Source organism: Rana temporaria, chromosome 7, assembly GCF_905171775.1.
Source record: "Rana temporaria chromosome 7, aRanTem1.1, whole genome shotgun sequence".
In the NCBI taxonomy this organism is placed as follows: domain Eukaryota; kingdom Metazoa; phylum Chordata; class Amphibia; order Anura; family Ranidae; genus Rana; species Rana temporaria.
This window is the reverse complement of record NC_053495.1, coordinates 102,648,400-102,660,533: the sequence shown is the minus strand read 5'-3', so window position 1 is coordinate 102,660,533 and position 12,134 is coordinate 102,648,400. Positions and strand designations below refer to the sequence as shown.

Here is a 12,134-nt window from a genome sequence, read left to right as displayed (position 1 = left end):
GGTTTGTGTGATAACTTGTTCTAGGACATTCACACAAAAGAACAAGGCAGATATTGGCATCTTGAAAGGGGAAATAGTCTGATCCAGCCACCAATCAGGGATTTGTGCTAAAGCGCTGTATGATCTCCAAATATTGGGTCTATTGCTCTGGTAAGCAGTTCTGTGTGCAGGTGGAGAAGCACTGTATGGATTATTTTGCACTGAAATATCACAACTGAAGCATGTTTTTTGTTTTGTTTTTTTAACACGTGAATGAACTTTTAATCACTGATAAATATGGAGCACTGATTCATATTGACTGGATATTACTGTTTTTAATATAGTAGATGGTGTGTAACAAACTATCTGGCATTTTATGTGCATTTGTTGAATTTATATTTGTAAAAAGACAGTGCACAACATTTTTGCCGATTAAAAAAAAAAAAAAAAAAAAAAAAAAAATCGGGTGTATAGGAGCATGGGGGTGAGAAATCTTATGCACCTTTTTAACACCATTCCCAAGTCCTCTTCATTCTCCTCTACGTTTACCTCTTCCCCAGCAGGCATATCAAGATCAGACTTGGGTAGAGATGGTGAGGGTGGAGAAGGAGCCTGGCACGGCTGATCACTGTATTAACATTAGTTGTCTAAAGGAATTTTGACAGTTACTGAAAAGTGTGCTTTATTCAGGTAGGGTGTTTGTTGTGGGTCTGAGACCAAGCAAAATTGGATGCAAAGACCAATGATAAAATAGTGCCCTGCTCAGGTGCAAAGGAAGCGTCATCATTCTGAACATTGAGTATTTTTCAGTGTTACCCTGAACTACAGCCGTGGTTCCCTTGCACCTGGTTTTCGTCATCAATATCAACAAGGGTATTCCTCTATGAGGCACTCATTGAGTACAGTGCGAAAATGAGGCAAGTATGTCCTGGGATTAGCCTGCAATGGTGGACATAACTCCCAAAGAGGTCTTCAGGGTCTAGGGTCCACAGAAATGGACCAAAACCCTGGATCTGCATAGCACCCAGTGGCCAACTTAATATAATGCAAAAAGTGCAGAGGCGAGTGCCCATGCAGAATACAGTACCTAAAGCAATAGGCCATCCCCATAGAGTGGGGTCCAGATATGGCACCAAAGGCTTTACATAGTTTACAGCAATCCAGGTTGCAATGCTTCTAAAGTTGATATGACAGGGAAGAGTTAATTGGAGTGCAAAAATAAAAGATTAACTCCTTGACACAGAGCGCGTGCAAATATGCAGCCTCTCGGTGGCTGGGCCTTGGTGTCGAGCAGACACATATTTGTGTGCAGTAGCGCCATAGTGCTGTGCCGAAAGCATTTGCGTTCCCAGCACAGTTGCCAGGGGCTAAATGAAAGCTACCATTTACATCTTGTGATTGGGAGCTTTCCAATCATGTGACCGCCAACCACCGTGGTCACATGACGATAAGCCTCGCCTCCCCAGCCAAGGACCACTTGTGGAGAGCTTCATAAAGACCTGGAATTAGCAAGTACAATTGTTTCAAAGAAAACAATAAGTAATGCATTCAGCTGCCATGTCCTATATGCACGCTTACCATGCAAGACTCCATTGCTGAAGAAAAAGCATGTTGAAGCTTGTTTAAAGTTTGCTGCACAACATTTAGACAAGCCTGTAAAAATACTGCAAGAATATTGTCTGGTCAGATGAGACCAAAATTGAACTCTTTGGATGCTATACATACACCATGTTTGGAGGTTAAATGGCACTGCACATCTCCCCAAAAACACCATACCAACAGGGAAGTTTGTAGGTGGGAACATTATGGTGTGGGGCTATTTTTCAGCATACGGTACTGGCAAACTTTATTTCGTGGAAGGAAGGATGAATAGAAAAAAAATGTACCAAGACATTCTTGATAAAAATCTGCTGCCTTCTGCCAGGATGATGAAGATGAAACGAGGGTGGACATTTCAGCAAGAAAATTATCCAAAAACTCAAAGCCAAGGAAAATTAATTGGTTTAAAAGAAAAGAAAGCTTCTAGAATGGCCAAGCCAATTACCTGACTTGAATCCAATAGAAAATCTAAGGAAGAACTAAAGATCAGAAGGAGGCTCACATAGCCTCCTTCAAGATTTGAAGACTGTGTGCGGAAGAATGGGCAGTGCAGTGCTTCTGATCAGCTTTCCCCCCCCTCCAGCTGCTGCTGGAGCAGGATATCTGTGAAAAGATGGAGAGCATGTGTTCACCAGCCACTTTCCTATCCTGAATGAACACAGCGAGTGATCAGTACTAATCGCTTATGTGTTCATTCATCACTGAAGCATAGTAAAATTCAGTTTGTGAATGAATAGGAGTCTACAACCAGGCATCTAGGTAATCCGTGTATCCCTGGGCAGGCAGTCCCATTGATATAATTTAGGATGTGGCAACTGCACGACAGCTATTGCTCCCAATTTAACATCCATGTCAGTCCAGGTGCATTTCCCTGAGCTCACATTAAAAAAAAAAAAAAAAAAGAAGGGAAAAATGTGAAAGCAATGGAAACATTTTAAAAAGTCAAGTTAGGCTTACTAGTAACTTGTTTTCCATGAGTCCTTCAGGACAGGACCTTGAGAGCGTGGCTCCACCCACTTGACAGGAAACACACCTCCACCAAACTTCTTAAAAGGGAGGCTCCTTCCACTTAGTAGTAGAGAAACCTCCGGCCCAAGCTAGAACACATAATCAGAGTATGGTTAGTCACAGCATAATTATTCATAACATTAAGGGCGGGTTGCTGCTGTCCTGAAAGACTCATGGAAAACAAGTTACCGGTAAGCCTAACTTGACTTTTCCCTCATCGTCTTTCAGGACAGCACCTTGAGAGGATAATAGAGACTTACCCATATAGGGAGGGACCACAGCATGCAAGACCTTTCTGCCAAAAGCCTGATCGCTTGCTGACAGAAGATCTAGTCTATAATGACGGACAAACGTAAGGTAACTTGACCACATAGTCGCCTTGCAGATCTGATCTGGGGTGGCACCAGCTATTTCTGCCCATGTAGTGGCCTGAGCTCTAGTAGAGTGCTTTAATTCCCAACGGGGGAGATAGCCCTGCTTGGGAGTAGGCTTCCAGAATAGCGGTTCTCAGCCATCTAGCAATTGACCCCTTAGATGCTTGGTGGCCCTTCTTTTTCCCTGAAAACAGTATGAACAAGGAGTCTGAAGATCGAAAATTCTTGGTCACTTCAAGGTAATGTTGTAAGGTTCTTCTTACATCCAACATGTGAAATTGGCGTTCCTTCTCCCCTGATGGATTAGAGCAGAAGGTTGGAATGACAATTTCCTGCGCTCTATTGAGGGCTGACGCCACTTTTGGTAGAAAAGCTGGGTCAGTCTTTAGTACCACCCTGTCCGTATAGACAGATAGGAAGGGTTTCTTTATTGACAGGGCGTGTAGTTCGCCGATTCTTCTGGCTGTCCTGAGAGTAAGGTACTTCAGAGAAACGTCTTGTAACGGTTCAAAGGGTTCTTTAGATAATGACTGAAGAACTACTGACAAATCCCAACTGGGGAAGTGTTGCACGGGAGCTGGTCTACACCTAGAAAGTGCCCTGAAAAATCTTGCCACTAAAGGCTCTGAAGATGTAGGCTTTTCCAGAAAGACTCCTAATGCAGCTATCTGCACTTTTAGTGTACCGATTGACAGACCATTTTCTGCTCCATTCCCTTTTTGTCTCAATAACTGGCTCTCAGATACCACGCCGTGAGGCTTAGACAGGCCACCTTTGGATGGCATATCGGACCCTGTAGAATTAAGTCCTGCCAAGATGGCCTAACTGCCATTTGAAGATAATTGGTGGTAAACCAAGCCCTTTTTGGCCAGAATGGAGCAATTAGGATTACTTCCACCTTATCCTTCTGAATCTTCTTCAGTACCAACGGAATTATTTGAAACGGAGGGAAGGTGTAAGCCAGCTGGAAGTTCCAAGGCTGTATCAACGCATCTGTTCCCTGGGAACCGTCTTCTCTATGAATGGAGAAAAAAACTGGGAAGTTGCGTATTTTCTTCTGAAGCAAAAAGGTCTATTTGTGGTTGGCCCCAGGCATGGGTGATCAACCTGAAGACTTCCGGATTTAGGGTCCATTCTGCTTCCTGAATCCGTTTTCTGCTTAGAAAATCTGCCACTATGTTCAAAGTGCCTTTGAGGTGGACAGCAAATGATTTTCTGCCCATTTTAGGATGGTTAAGGCGAGAAGCTGAAGTGACCTTCTTCTTGTGCCTCCTTGCCTGTTTAAGTAGGCTATGGTAGTGGCATTGTCCGAGAAGACTTGAACATGGGCACCTTGAAGGTCTGCGGAGAAGGCATCCAAAGCTAAGGCTACTGCCCTTAGTTCTCTCCAATTGGAGGACTTTTCCGCTTCTGACCGGGACCAAACCCCCTGAGCATAGTTTTGACCCAGTTGTGCCCCCCATCCCCATAGGCTGGCGTCTGTTACCACTCTATTGGGAATGACCATAACAGGCCTGCTGAAAGGTTTGCCAGATTTCTCCACCACCACAGCGACCGTTTTACCCTGTTGGGGATTTTCACCTTTTTCTCCAGAGATTCTGTCCTGTGATCCCAAATTTTCAGAAGGAAAATCTGAAGCGGTCTGAAGTGAAGCCTTGCCCACTGCACCACTGGCATAGATGAGGTAAGGGTTCCCAGAGCCGACATTACTTGTCTGATTGATAGCTCTTGGTTTGTCTGTAAGGAGGCTACAACCCTTAGCATCTTTAGTTTTTTGTCTTCTGGGAGAAAAACGTTTTGCTCCACTGAGCTTATATGATACCCCAGAAATTGTGCTTCTTGGGTTGGATTGAAATTTGATTTCTCCAAATTTATGATCCAGCCCAATGCTTCTAGATGACTGCGAGCTCTCTCGAGATCCTACAACAATTTCTCCCTGGAGGGGGAAAAGAAGAGCAGGTCGTCCAGGTATGGAATTACCGCTACCCCCTGTAAGCGAAGGGGAGATAGGGCTTCTGCCATGACCATTGTAAATATTCTCGGAGCTGAGGAAAGGCCAAAAGAGAGGGCTTTGAATTGGAGATGCACGACCTCTTTTCCCATGTTTACCGCCAACCTTATACATTTTTGGGATTGGGGGGATATGCAGATAAGCATCTCGCAGGTCGATTGATGCCATAAAGCAATCCTTTGTCAAAAGATTTTTGACCGTGAAGATTGGAGTCCATACAGAATTTTTTGTATCGGACCGATCTGTTCAATGGCTTCAGGTTGAGAATGAGTCTGAAACTTCCGGACGGCTTTTTTACCATGAATACATGGGAATAAAACCCTTGATAAAGCTCCCCCTCTGGTACTAGTTACAACCCCCTGGTTCATCAGATCCTTCAAAAGGTTCTTCATTGCTAGGGATTTGACTATATCTCTTGGTAGTTTTGTCAATAGATACCTCTGGGGGAGGGTCCGAGAACTCTATTCTGTAACCTTGAGACAGCATAGAGAGAATATATGAGCAGGGCCCTTTGATCCCTCCTGTATTGTATTGTAACTGTACTGTCTTCCCTGATGTTGTAAAGCGCTGCGCAAACTGTTGGCGCTATATAAATCCTGTATAATATTATTATTATTATTATTATTATTATTATTATTAATAATAATAATAATAATAATAATAATAATAATAATAATAATAATAATAATGATTCTCTGTAATGCTTGCCCAAAAAGGGAGAAAACGCTGAAGTCTTCCCCCTACCTGCAACCGGTTGTCATTGCGTTTTGCTGGTTGCCGCAGGAGGATGGACAAGGACATTACTTTTGCCTTTTCCCTTTCCTGACCAACCTTTCTTCCTCTCTTGAGGCTTACTTTGTTGTTGAGCCTTTTGAGGACGAAAAAAACTTTGCCTGACTGATTTTTCTTTTTGACAGGGAAAGATTTTTTCTTGTCTGCAGTCCTGTCAAGCACTGCATCTAAATCTGACCAAAACAATAAATCCCCCTGAAAAGGTACTCCACACAGTTTGTTTTTAGATGCTGTGTCCCCTGGCCAGGTCTTTAACCACAGCGCCCTCCTAACCGAATTAGTAAGGGCCGCGGACCTTGCTGTCATTCTGATAGATTCTGCAGATGCATCCGAGACATAGGCTACAGCAGCTGACAGGGTTGAAAAGTTGTCTAGGATTTCTTGCTTTGGCGAATCAGCTATTATAGCATGCCTTACCATGGTTCTCCTCTTTTCTCGGAAACCGATCACAAACAGTGAAACTGGGATCCTTCACCTCAGAAAAACGCACGGTGCCATGTGGGGTCCCCCAAGGATCCCCCCTATCACCGGTGCTGTTTAATATCTATCTTCGTCCTCTCTTTGATATTATCGGTAGCCAAGAACTACTCTATCACTCTTATGCAGACGACACGCAGTTGTATTTTCGCATCTGCCATAAAAAGGATCATCATCTCAGATTAGAGAAATGTCTCTCTTCAATAGAAAACTGGATGACTAAGAGTTATCTCAAACTCAATAGCGCTAAAACTGAACTCTTTATCTTCGATGCCAGTTGGAAGAAACAACCGACAACAAACTGGACACCATCTCCCATCCTGGGACAAATCATCTCCCCTAGCTCCAAAGTCAAAAGTCTGGGAGTCACGTTTGACACCTTCATGACAATGGACGCACAAATAGGGTCAGTAGTCAGCGGGGCGCACCATTTGATGCGCCTACTACGCAGACTGATTCCATTTATCCCCAAAGAAGACGTAGCAGTCGTGGTGGGAACAATCGTGAATTCCAGACTGGACTATGCAAATGCCCTTTATCTCGGGCTACCCAAGTACCAAATCGCTCGTCTTCAAGTCGTACAGAATACGGCCGCTAGACTGGTGACTGGGAAAAAATCTTGGGAATCAATCTCACCTTCATTGAGATCCCTTCACTGGTTGCCAGTGAAAGACAGAATTGCATTTAAAGCACTCTGCCTGACACATAAGTGCATCCATGGGAAGGCTCCTAGATATCTATGCGACAAGATCAAACCGCACAATTGCAACCGCATTCTGCGATCCACCGACCAAAATCTGGTCAAGGTTCCTAAAACCAAATACAAGTCCAAAGGAGAAAGAAGGTTTGCTTTCCAGGGCCCCAGGCTTTGGAATGCTTTACCAACCAGCATTCGGTTGGAGCAAAACCACCTGTCCTTCAGAAGGCAGATCAAAACCCTGCTTTTCTGATAGGCATGAGACACAAACAACAAGCGCCCAGAGGCGATTCAGTTCGCATGTGCCGCGCTATATAAATTTTTTCATTCATTCATTATATGAGCCTTAAGCTGGGTCAGCCAATACTCCATGTTTCTGGAGACGCAAGTAGTCGCCATTGCTGGCTTAAGGTTGCCCATGATGGATTGCCAAGCCCTTTTTAACTGCTGATCCATCTTCTTATCCATGGGGTCTTTCAGAATCCCCATGTCCTCAAATGCTAGATCAGAAGATCTTGAGACTTGAGAAAAGGCTGCATCAAGTTTTGGAACTTTTTTCCATGGAGCTGCTGGGTCTTCATCAAAAGAAAACCTTCTTTTATGTGCTTTAGCAAAGAAAGGTTTCTTTTCAGGGTCAGTCCATTCCTTCTTGATTGCCTCAGAAATAACTGAATGGACTGGAAAGGTACGCAACTTGGGCTCAGAGTCCTGCATACATCCTTACATGTAAAGATAATTCCTTACGCTCCTCCTCTAATCCTAAAGTTGCATGGACAGCTTTTAGGAGGGCACCAACTTGTTCCAAAGACAATTTATATTTTGAAGACATGTTCCAGCTCGTCTTCCTCCTCTCCCGATTCCTGGGAATGTGAGGAGAAAGGACCTCCCTGGTTCAGAGGACTCTTTTGCCTCTACTGCAGGAACTAACAGTGAGTATTGTGAGGTAGAGGCTTGTCTCACAGATGGTTTTGTGAGTGAGGATTTAAATGACTTAATTGTAGCATCCAACTCTTTAACAGATGCGATTATGTCGCTGCAAGCAGTAGACGCTTTCTCTTTCACCAATAGGTCAATACATGACTGACAACGTTTTTTTCTTTTTATTTCCAGATTCAGAGCCTTTGGCCTGATAAGAAGGAAAAGAAAGAAGAAAAAACAAACCATCCATATGAGTCAGCCTGAAACCCATCAAGATGCTCACCACAGGTGCACAGTGAGAGATCCTTAAACACTCATGTGCCCAAACAGGCCCCTCGCCACCAGGGGGGGGGGAAACACACCCCCCCCCCCCTAAGGGAGAAGAGAGCTAGAGAGAGACCCCAAAGTAAATAAGGGTAGAACCTCAGTCTACCCCTTACCTGGGTCTTGCTGGTGCCAGTGCCTGTTCCACTCGATGCGGATCCTGCGTCCATGCTGAGGCAGCAGCGTGATGCTAGTGGTGAAATGCTGGTTCCGGACTCCACTAGTGCCGCTGCACAGGACCACAACCATCCAATAAGGCACCAGATCTGTTCCTCCCTCCTCCCTTAGCGCTTCCTGTGGAAATGACATCTATGCCCTGCGCCTGCTCGTAGGATACCGCCCCTTCCGGTTACCTCACTTCCGGGGGAAATAGCCTGGCTGACCTTCCCAAGAGGACGGCGGTGTTAGGCTGCTTGGACAGGAAAAAAAAAAAAAATGTCCGCGCCTGTAGCTTGCCAAGGAGCAGTATCCCTGAGCAGTCCTGGCTCACTGAGCACCGATGAGGGAGAAGGAGCCCATGCACGAGGCACTCTCTAACCAGTGAATGGGAGGACCAGACTCTCTGGAGGTAAGAAAAAACAGGTGGAGTAGGGAGACAAAAAAAGTCTCCAAGGAGAGCTCATAACCCCCACATGTGTTCCCGCCGGAGGAAACACAAAAACTGATAAGGGGGAAGGAGCCTCCCTTTTAAGAAGTTTGGTGGAGGTGTGTTTCCTGTCAAGTGGGTGGAGCCACGCTCTCAAGGTGCTGTCCTGAAAGACGATAAGGGAAAATGGTCTGGGCACGAGTTTAAAAGTGGAGCGGAGAGCCTGGCAGTGAAAGGGTTAAAGATTAAGTTCTTGACTAAATTTTAAACGTTCCTATAGCGTTTTTATGGCTTTAGTGTGGGCTTCAGACAGGCATCAATGAGCTTTAGTATGGGCATTAGACAGGGGTTCTACAAGCATTTGGGCAGTTTTGAAATGTTTGATGGGCATTAAAACTGCTCCACAAATGCCTATTCCATTACAGTAAACTGAGGTATCAGGGATAGCAACCACATCAGAGCAACTATCTGCCACTTCAATGCAACTATGTACTCGATTGGATGTGCTAGAGAAAATGCAAGCCCAGCAGCATCAAGCCCTTGTAGTTATCCAACTGAGAATGGAAGATGCAGAAAACCGCTCTAGGAGAAATGTCAGATTTTGTGGTATCCCTTAGGCTATTCATCCATTCATTATTTTCTTCAAAATTCTACAAACAATACCCCCATAATGACAAAGTGATATTCACAGCTTTTGCGCAAAACTTTGTTGAAGCACCTTTGGCACCAATTACAGCCTTAAGTCTTTTCGACTATGATGCCACAAGCTTGGCAAACCTATTTTTGGGCAGTTTCCCATTCGGGACCTCTCAAGCTCCATCAGGTGTTGGATAGAGAGCGTCAGTGCACAACCATATGAACATCTCTGAAGAGATCTAAAATCTGGTTGTCCCTTAGTGGCTCCTTTTTTATCTTGGCTGTGTGCTGAGGGTTGTTGTCCTGTTGGCAGATGAAACTATTTTTTTAACAGGTTTTCATCAAAGATGTCTCTGGAGATTGCTACATTCATCTTTCCCTCAATCCTGACTAGTCTCACAGTTCCTGCTGCTGAAAAACATTCGAACAATATGACGCTACCACCACCATGCTTCACTGTAGAGATGGTATTGGTGATTAACAATGCCTAGCTTCCTTCAGACATTACGCTTGCCATTCAGCGCAAAGAGCTCAATCTTTTTTATCAGACCAGAGAATTTTGTTTTTCATGGTCAGACTCCTTCAGGTGCCTTTTAGCAAACTCCAGATGGCCATATGCCTTTTACTGAGGAGTGACTTCTGTCTGGCCACTCTACCACACAAGCCTGATTGGTGAGTGATGCAGAGAGGGTTGTTCTTTTGGAAGGTTCTTACTCCACAAGGAAACACTGGAGCTCTGTCAGAGTGACCAACGGGTTCTTGGTCACCTACACGACTAAGGCCCATATACCCCGATCACAAGTTTGTAGGGGTGTCGAATTTAATCGATGCATCGCGACTCGGGTGTCCCCGATGCGATTTCGATGCAGGCGATCGTAATAATCGATGCCTAGCCCCGCCCCCTCGCGGGAGAGGGCTCCGTGCAGCCTATAGCTAATTTCCTACTGCTGTGTGACTTCCCGACCCACCTCTCTCCTTTTTGCTCTGAGCTCTCACGTCCCTCCAGCCCCGCCCACTGACTGTAGCTATCGAGCTCAGAGGAGAGGCGGGAGGGGCTGAAGCCAGGAGAGATGTGAGCCGTGAGAGATAGGAGAGAGAGAACGTCCACATCAAACAGATCAGGGGGCAGAGCCGAGTTTTTAACCATCAATCTGCTGGCTTCTTCCTGTATCCCGGGACAAGCCAAGAACAGAGCTGCATTTCAGCTACCTGCTCTCTCACTCCTCTCAGCTTTATGGCCATGTTCAGGCAGCATGACATAAGAAGAAAGAAAATATTGCTGGGTGTTTTGGTAGAAGCAAGAGCTAAGTTTTCAAGGTAATGAAAACGTTTAAAATAACATGTGGTAGGAATCACAGACCCAGGGAAAGTTTCTTCTACTGCAGTTTTTATTCAGAGACAAACTGTTTTTTTTAATGTCACTACAGACAAAATAGATGAAAATGATATTAAATATTTCATACATTCACTGTTGTGTAACACTTTCTGCTCCCCATGCTGTCTCCCAGCTCCACCATTAATAGAGTAACCATAGCCAAAGCAGACCATGCAATAGGGTTGGAGCTCAAAAGAACAGGGGTCCCAGTACTGTCTGGCTACACAGTGGTTTAAGCGGGTAGAAAACACATTCTAATATGGACAAATTTTTTTTTTTATATATATATATATATATATATATATATATATATATATATATATATATATATATATATATATATATATATATATATATATATATATATATATATATATATATATATATATATATATATATGGGTGCCGAATTGGCGGGCCGTTCTGGGCAGTCACATGAGCGCGGCATATACAAACACTGAGATCATCTCCTGTACTATGTCTGCAGTCTCTGACCATCTCCTATACTATGTCTGCAGTATCTGATCATCTCCCTGTACTATGTCTGCAGTCTCTGACCATCTCCTGTACTATGTCTGCAGTCTCTGACCATCTCCTGTACTATGTCTGCAGTATCTGATCATCTCCTGTACTATGTCTGCAGTCTCTGACCATCTCCTGTACTATGTCTGCAGTCTCTGACCATCTCCTGTACTATGTCTGCAGTCTCTGACCATCTCCTGTACTATGTCTGCAGTCTCTGATCATCTCCCTGTACTATGTCTGCAGTCTCTGATCATCTCCTATACTATGTCTGCAGTATCTGATCATCTCCTATACTATGTCTGCAGTCTCTGACCATCTCCTGTACTATGTCTGCAGTCTCTGACCATCTCCTGTACTATGTCTGCAGTCTCTGACCATCTCCTGTACTATGTCTGCAGTCTCTGACCATCTCCTGTACCATGTCTGCAGTCTCTGACCATCTCCTGTACTATGTCTGCAGTCTCTGACCATCTCCTGTACTATGTCTGCAGTCTCTGACCATCTCCTGTACTATGTCTGCAGTCTCTGACCATCTCCTGTACTATGTCTGCAGTCTCTGACCATCTCCTGTACTATGTCTGCAGTCTCTGACCATCTCCTGTACTATGTCTGCAGTCTCTGACCATCTCCTGTACTATGTCTGCAGTCTCTAACCATCTCCTGTACTATGTCTGCAGTCTCTGACCATCTCCTGTACTATGTCTGCAGTCTCTGACCATCTCCTGTACTATGTCTGCAGTCTCTGGCCATCTCCTGTACTATGTCTGCAGTCTCTGGCCATCTCCTGTACTATGTCTGCAGTCTCTGGCCATCTCCTGTACTATGTCTGCAGTC

The 12,134-nt window shown here is 44.6% G+C and overlaps 1 protein-coding gene across 1 annotated transcript in view; it reads right to left on the bottom strand.

Moving 5' to 3' along the window:
* The window catches only part of CDC73 (cell division cycle 73), a 150,907-nt gene that overhangs the window by 122,111 nt on the left and 16,662 nt on the right, over positions 1 to 12,134 (bottom strand). The gene's annotated exons all lie outside the window — the stretch shown is intronic.